The sequence below is a fragment of the Cavia porcellus genome, unplaced genomic scaffold, assembly GCF_034190915.1.
Source record: "Cavia porcellus strain 051 isolate PalLab524CR breed Dunkin Hartley unplaced genomic scaffold, mCavPor4.1 scaffold_7, whole genome shotgun sequence".
NCBI classification, from domain to species: Eukaryota; Metazoa; Chordata; class Mammalia; order Rodentia; family Caviidae; genus Cavia; species Cavia porcellus.
In genome coordinates, this window is record NW_026947490.1 from 38,718,386 (window position 1) to 38,725,497 (window position 7,112).

Consider the following 7,112-nt stretch of genomic DNA (forward strand, 5'->3'; position numbering starts at 1 on the left):
ATTTAGTTGTAATTCTTTTAAACTATCCCAAAAGTATTTATGAGGTAATCCATAATTTCCCACACTTAATTAGAAAGGCTTAATAGAAAAATGTCATTTTTACCCATTCTAATTAGAAAACTATAGAAAAAGATTCAAATTTCTGTTGTTGGAAAAAGTGTGTAGGAATAGATACTCTCATACAACACAGGTGGAATATATAATCGCTGAACATTTTTTAGGAAGAAATATGCAACTACCTGTTAAAATTTTAAAGCATGTCTCTTAAATCATGTATATAAATCATGTTCAATCATGTATATAACTATGAATCCATCTAACCATACTACACCTGTTCAAATAGATGATAGATGACAGAACACACAAGATTGCTCGAGTAGGGAAGAGGCTGCTGAACAAGGGCAGACCCTGAGCTTGGAGAAATGGGAACTGCAGCTCTGGACCATCTGCCTGCATTGAGCCCAGCTTGGCTTCCCAGAGGGCCCCTGCCCCAGGCCTCACAATCATCCGGCTGGCCTGGTCACCAAACAAGGTTAAACACCCAGTCCTGGTGAAGGAGTTTTGGCCCAGACAGGACACTGTAGCTGGTAAAGTCTCAGGCGGAACCAAGGAGCTCCATCTTCCCCACCCCTAGGAATTTACCTATGACTGTGTCTTCCCCACCCCTAGGAATTTACTTCTGGTGCCAAATGAGTGCCAATGGGCTACCTGTGCATTACTAATGCCCCTTAGGTTCCACCCCCTACCTAGGCTACATATATGCCCCTACTCTACGTGTTCCACGGAGAGATTGCTGACCCTGGCGGGAGATGCCGCACCCCAGGGGATCAGGGGTGTCTTTCCCCGCATTCTCAAAATAAAGGTCATTTATATTTCATACTTCTTATCTTTTCAGCTGCTGCCAATCCCCCACAATTCTATCATATGGTTCCCTTACCGGGAACGGCAGACAAGAGATTCCTGGGGCCCTCCCAGTTTGAGTCCCCTGCCATTCAGGACCAGAACAGGACTACATCCTGCATTAATTCCTCATTTCTACACTCGGGAGCTATAAACTTGTTGCTGCTGGCTCGCAAACAACAGCAACCCAATTTACCACAGGTGAGCAACCCCTGGAGATTGCCGCTGGGCCAGGCCCCAGGCAGGTTTTCTCCCCCTTTCCGTGGGTTCCCATGACATTCTCATGTCCTTAGATAGCCCAAGGCAGAGTTTTTCTGGGCCAACCTGTGTCCACCCTGGGAGACTTTTGCTTCCTTTGTGTTCGGATAGCCCAGGGCAGAGTTTTCCTGGGCCAGCCTGTGTCCACACTGAGAGACTTCTCATGTCCTTCAGAGCTTTTTAAGTTCTCACAGGCAAAGCTGTTACTAAAACCCACAAGAAATCCACTTGTATATACTGGTGACGGCCAATTATTATGAGCTTTGGAACCATATAATACCAATTGGTCTAAAATAAGTAAAAAGTGATGACTTACACTTAGTAGACCATGGTCCGTTGCCTCGTCTGGCTATAACTCCGTGGGCCAGACCCCACACCAGATTTTATCTTGGGGACCACTTCCTATCCCCCCACAAAAAATCATACCTATCTATGGCTTATCACATTGACAACAAGTTTACAAAACTCTCTATCTCTAAGCCTTTGTTTTGGGAATGTGTGTCCTTTCCCGCCAGCGTCCCTTTGTTTCCTCACCGATTTCCCTCCCCCCGCCATGCACGCCGACCCATTCCCCACCAAGATGGGAGGTACACCCAAACAGTGTTGAGAGATACTCGTGGGCTGCTTTAAGCTTTCACAGACTGCTTTAAGCTTTCAAGCCGCGCCTCAACTCCACTTGGTATCTCAGCTCTCATGCCACATTCCAGGTCCGCGTGGGTCGGCTCTAACACTGCACCCTAATCTGCACACCTGCAAGCAGTTCTGGCTTCACACTGTGTCCCAGCTCTGCCTCCCAGCTCTGCCCCCTGTGTGGTGCCACCGCAGCCGCTGCCACTGCCTCTGCTCCCGCTGCCACCACTCCCCTGCCTTGCGCACGTTTCTGAGGCCAGTCCCAGCCTGCCCCATGCGCTAGATCCCAGCGCTCGCCCTGCCTTCACTCTGGGCACGCCCCACCCAGCCTCAGAGTTCCATCCTGCCTTAGGCACTGCGCATCTCCCAAACAAGTGCATCTCCCAAACACAAGTACCACTTTAAACACAAACACAGATAAATAGCAGCTCAGCAGCTTGGGTCAGAGATGCTATTTTTTACATTCTCAAACCATTTAATCAAGGTTAAATAAGCCAGCAATAGACAAGACTTCAGCTGATAAATGGGAAAGTGGCCACCTGGTAATTTTACCAGCCTTGTTTATCAATTAAAGCCTTTATTAATCTCCATATCATTATATGAGATACCTCAACTAAAGTTCATATGACTAAGACAATTCTTAGTTGCTGATCTGATGCTGTATTCGTGTTTTCAGATATAAAGTTCAGATTGTTTCTGCTGCCTTTATTTGTGTTCCAGCCATGACAAATGTTTATTTTTTTAATTTTAGTTGTTAAACATAGATTGTATAGCTCTAAGTGTATATCTGGATCTAAAAGAAATTATACATTCTTTTTGCTGGGAACTACTAGCTCTTTTCCAAAACAAGGGTTACATGATACATGCAAAACAACAAGACCAACACTGCGGCAGAAGCAAACTTAAACCTTTCCCAGCCTGTCTGCCTGCCCTGGCTCAGCCCTCCACCGAACCATAATTAACTATATTCAACTGATATTAAATAACACTGTAGCTGATTTCTCTCCTAAATAAAAAGGTAAAAATTAATTAAATAGGCCATCTTCCAAAAATCAGATGGCATTAGACATTTTAATAGCATAAAGGGATACATATATATATATATATATATATATATGACATAAATAACATGTCAGTTCCTAAAATTCTCTGGACCTGTCCTCCTTATGAGAAGCTATTACTAAAATTATAAATACCCTGTTGATTATATTTAACTCCTGCATACTTACTTAATTCTACAGATGCCTTCTACTGTAGTCCAGATCCCAAACAAAAAGGCAAAACTTGACCTTCAAACCTCATAGAGACCCTAATATGGCTTTTTGTGTTTTCAACAATAGAGATAAAAATAACACTTGTGACACTTGGAGTTCTGAGACAGGTAAACCGACACAAGGTGGAGCTGCCTGGCCTCCCACCATGGACCATGCCTCAAATGCAGCAGAAGACATTGGGCAAGAGAGTGCCCCATCCTGGCATTCTTTGAGACCTTACCCAGGGCTACTGGACTGTCCTAGCTACCAGAGAGTGGGTAAGCCATCCTAACTTCTAGCCTTCACAGAAAATGCCAACACTGCTAGATTCATCACTGACAGATCTGCTTAAACTTGCTGCTAAAAACTGACGGGGCACAGGGCCAACCATAGCCCCCTTTATGGGTGTCTGTCTCAGTCCAATTCCCACTAAAAGTCTCAGGTAAGACATTCTCTATACTTGTGGACATAGAGGCCATATGTACAGAGTTCTTCCTGAGTTTTCAGGCTGCTATATTAAATCCTCAGCCTCTAGGGGTATTAAAGGTCAACCTATGCCATTTACAAACAGGGCCTATTTTGTGCAGGTTCCAGACTGCTTCTTCCCAATCCACCCAGTGGTGTCAAATCTTCCCTCCACCACTCACTCTACAGTCCTAAATCTTAAAAATGCTTTTCATTCCCTTGTGTTTATACAGGCTGACCCAGACACTGAGGCCTCAACAGCTTATACCTGTTATCAGTAGACCACCCCCTTACTTTCTTACTCATCAATTTCTCAGACAACCCTGGTCAAGCTTGACAGATAAATTTTGTCTTCTCACCTTTGTTTATACTTTTTCAGGATACATAACAGCCTTTCACACAACTAGGGAGACTGCTGATATACTTCCTAAAGTTCTGTTACAGCAAATTATTCCAAGCTCTACAACCAGGTTACAGCAACCCATACCTGATATTCTTGGCAACCTCAACAGTGATCAAAGTTGCTAGACTGCCATCCTAGTTTCACATCACTCAGGCTAAGTGGTGCCCTTCCAGCCCTAGATCTAACATCCTTTTGCCTACTCATCTCTGCCTTACCAAGGCCCCAAAGCCACAACTCTCAGGCTGTCATATTTTGTTATCCAATTTGGTTTCTAATTTCTTTTTCTTTTTAGAGCAGGACTCTTAACAATATTTCCTAAAGACTCCAACATCATGCATACCAGAGACAAGCCTTATCCTCTTAACTTTTACCCTTTCAGATGGGGGACTAATCACCTCTCATAACTTCACTCCTCCTAACCCCACATTTATTTTTCAGAATTCTACCTTACTATAGCAATGAATCTACCTCAACATGGTCCTGATAAAATGACATATCTAATCAAAGGCACCTTTCCGTCTTCCTCACCTGGGTCCTTAAATATGACAGTGCCATGCCTCCTCATAACATCTTGTCTCTTTGTTTTTCATAACATAAGTGCATTCACCAGTGAAGTTGTCCTGGCTAAAACACCTGGCACCAGCACTACCTGGGCATCAATCGTCATCCCGTTGACTCCCCTAGACCCCAGTACAGCATCCTCGGCTGAGCCCGGCGGGAGATGCCGCACATCAGTGGATCGGGAGCGTCTCTCCCACATTCTCAAAATAAAGGTCATTTATATTTCATATTTCTTATCTTTTCAGCAGCCGCCGGTCCCCCACAGTTCTATAACTGGGCATGTCTCATGGAACCCGACGTTACACCTCTCAAAAAAATCAATAAAATTTGAAAAGTATTTTCTGAGCAATACAGTTCATTTCTTATGAGCATGTTAAAGAGAGTTAACATGCTATCAAAGTAGTTTTAATCATCTCCCCAGTGTGAACACATGGAGAAGCAACTGCTCAGAAGCTCAAACCTAAGACAACAAGGATGCCCTCAGCAGGCACAGAAGATGAAAGGTAGCTGGACTGAGCTCAGAGATTAACACCACACAGCATCAAACAGTTAAACAGGTTAACCCAGGTCGTTTTCCAATCAGCTGTAATGACAGGTTCTGCAAGGATATGCTGGAGGTTTATGCAAGCAAAACTTGTCTACTGCAATAACATTGCTGTAGGTGCAGTGTGCTGCACGTGAATCATTCGCAGCACAAGAAGAGACTCTCCATCATGACACTAGGATGCCTTGCACCTTACCAAAGGCTAGGAATGGAACTCAAATGTTAAATTGTGTCTTAAACATCTGTGAGAAAAATGGCACTTTCCATAAACTCTGTCTGCACCTCTGGATCAGGAGTGAGCCAGCAGACGACTGCTACAGCAAGTTTGGCTTTGAGATCATTGAGATGAAGAAGATCCACTAGAAGAGGATAGAACCTGATGGTGCCATGTGCTTCAGGAAAACCTCCTAGTGCCTTCTGGGTATAATTCAGAGGCGCAAAAGACAGACAAGGAGACAAACTACAAAGGAACTTTCTTGCCCTTGCTTGTGGCCAAATAAAAAGAGAAGTCCGTTAATCCTTTCGCTCTTTGTTAAGCTTTCCCTTGTTGTTCTCTTGTTCTTGGTTTTTGTCCTGCTGCTTCCTCTAAAAGTTTTAATCATTTCAAGGGCTTTTTAAAATACTCATGTTTGGATTGTTTGAGTTCTCCCATTTTTGTGAGATGGTTGGATTGAAGAAATAAGTCCTGTTGACTTTCATAGCTAAAATGCATAACCCAAAATTTTTGGGTATCGAACGATTTCAAATTTTTTAACATTTAAAAAATTTCCTGCTTTCACATTTGAATGCAGAGTCTACAAGTATTGTTTATTTCAGGTGACAAAAAGATGAGACAGCAGTACCTTTTTCATAGACAAGTTTGGAGTGTTTGTGGTGCTCAAGGTTTTAAAGACTGTGTGTGGGAAACTTATCCCTAGGCATTGCCTTCACCCCATCTTTAGTCCTTCTGAGCATGCTCAGGGATTGGAAATGTCAAGATTATTTAGGTTTTTAAAGCAATTGATTTTTGTCTTCTTGTTGATGGGTGGGGCAGTTTGAGTAGATAATGTTATGCACTGGTCCAAGTATTTGAGTTAAACTGCTTTTTGTTAATGAGTATACAGATGGTTATTTTTCCTGTTCTTGCTACTAGAGGCATTAATATTTAGAGTGTGAGCTGGTGTCATGGTTTTTGTGAGTGGCCACCAAGCCTCATGCAATTATGGACACTAGCAAATCTAGCATTTGTGATTGGTTTGTCGTCTAGTGCTAGGATTGTTGGTGTGAGTGATTCACTCACCCAGGGATTGAACCAGAACATGAAGTATTGGTGGGAAGGAGATGTCTCTCTCTCTCTTGCTGGTTAGTGCTTTGCTGTTTGCAGCCGGCCATGAATGGCAGCCTGCCATGCCACCCTGCCACTTGGAGCCAGCTACGTATGGATTGAAACCTCCAAAATTGTAAGAAATAAAACTTTCCTTCTTTCATGTTGGGCTTCAAGTATTTTGTCTCAGCAAGGACAGTGAAAAGTATAACTTTTAAAGTATATAAGATATTTGGCAAGATTCAATTGTTTTTAAACATCCAGCTAGAGATAATAACCTTTTAGTGATCTAAAGAGTCCTGTTGTGATTTTTCTCTTGTCCTTTTTCTCCAAGAAACCCAGCAATACCATAGGTAGTGTAAGTTGATGACCTTACAAGTTAACACACCTAATTAACCCTGAGGAAGGTATTTTTTTCTGGGACATATTTTAAAATAATTAGAAGAAAGCTTAGATGGACTTGTGGCATAATAAACACATTTAATGTGAACTAATACAGGCTGTTAAAAATGTTTCCAGGGAGTCTTTGATTAATCAGAAAGAAATTTTAGATAGTATTTTTTTAGAATAACATAGTTATGATGGTCTATATCTGTTGGAGAATATCCTGAATTTGCTTATACTCTGTGCCTACATGTTGAATTTAAGGATTTAAGATAAGAGGAATAGAGAAACAAATGGCTTCTATTCTGGAAAGTAGAATCATAAAGTGTTCATAGTATAAATATCCCTGTGACCTCCTCTACTGATAGAAGTGGTTTTATGCTAGATCATTATCTGGCAAGTAGAGTGATT

General features: G+C 42.4%; 1 pseudogene; it reads left to right on the forward strand.

The window, feature by feature from the left end:
* Positions 1–4,966: 4,966 nt before the first annotated feature.
* On the forward strand, positions 4,967–5,514 carry LOC100721505 (N-alpha-acetyltransferase 50-like; annotated as a pseudogene).
* The last annotated feature ends 1,598 nt before the right edge of the window (positions 5,515–7,112 follow it).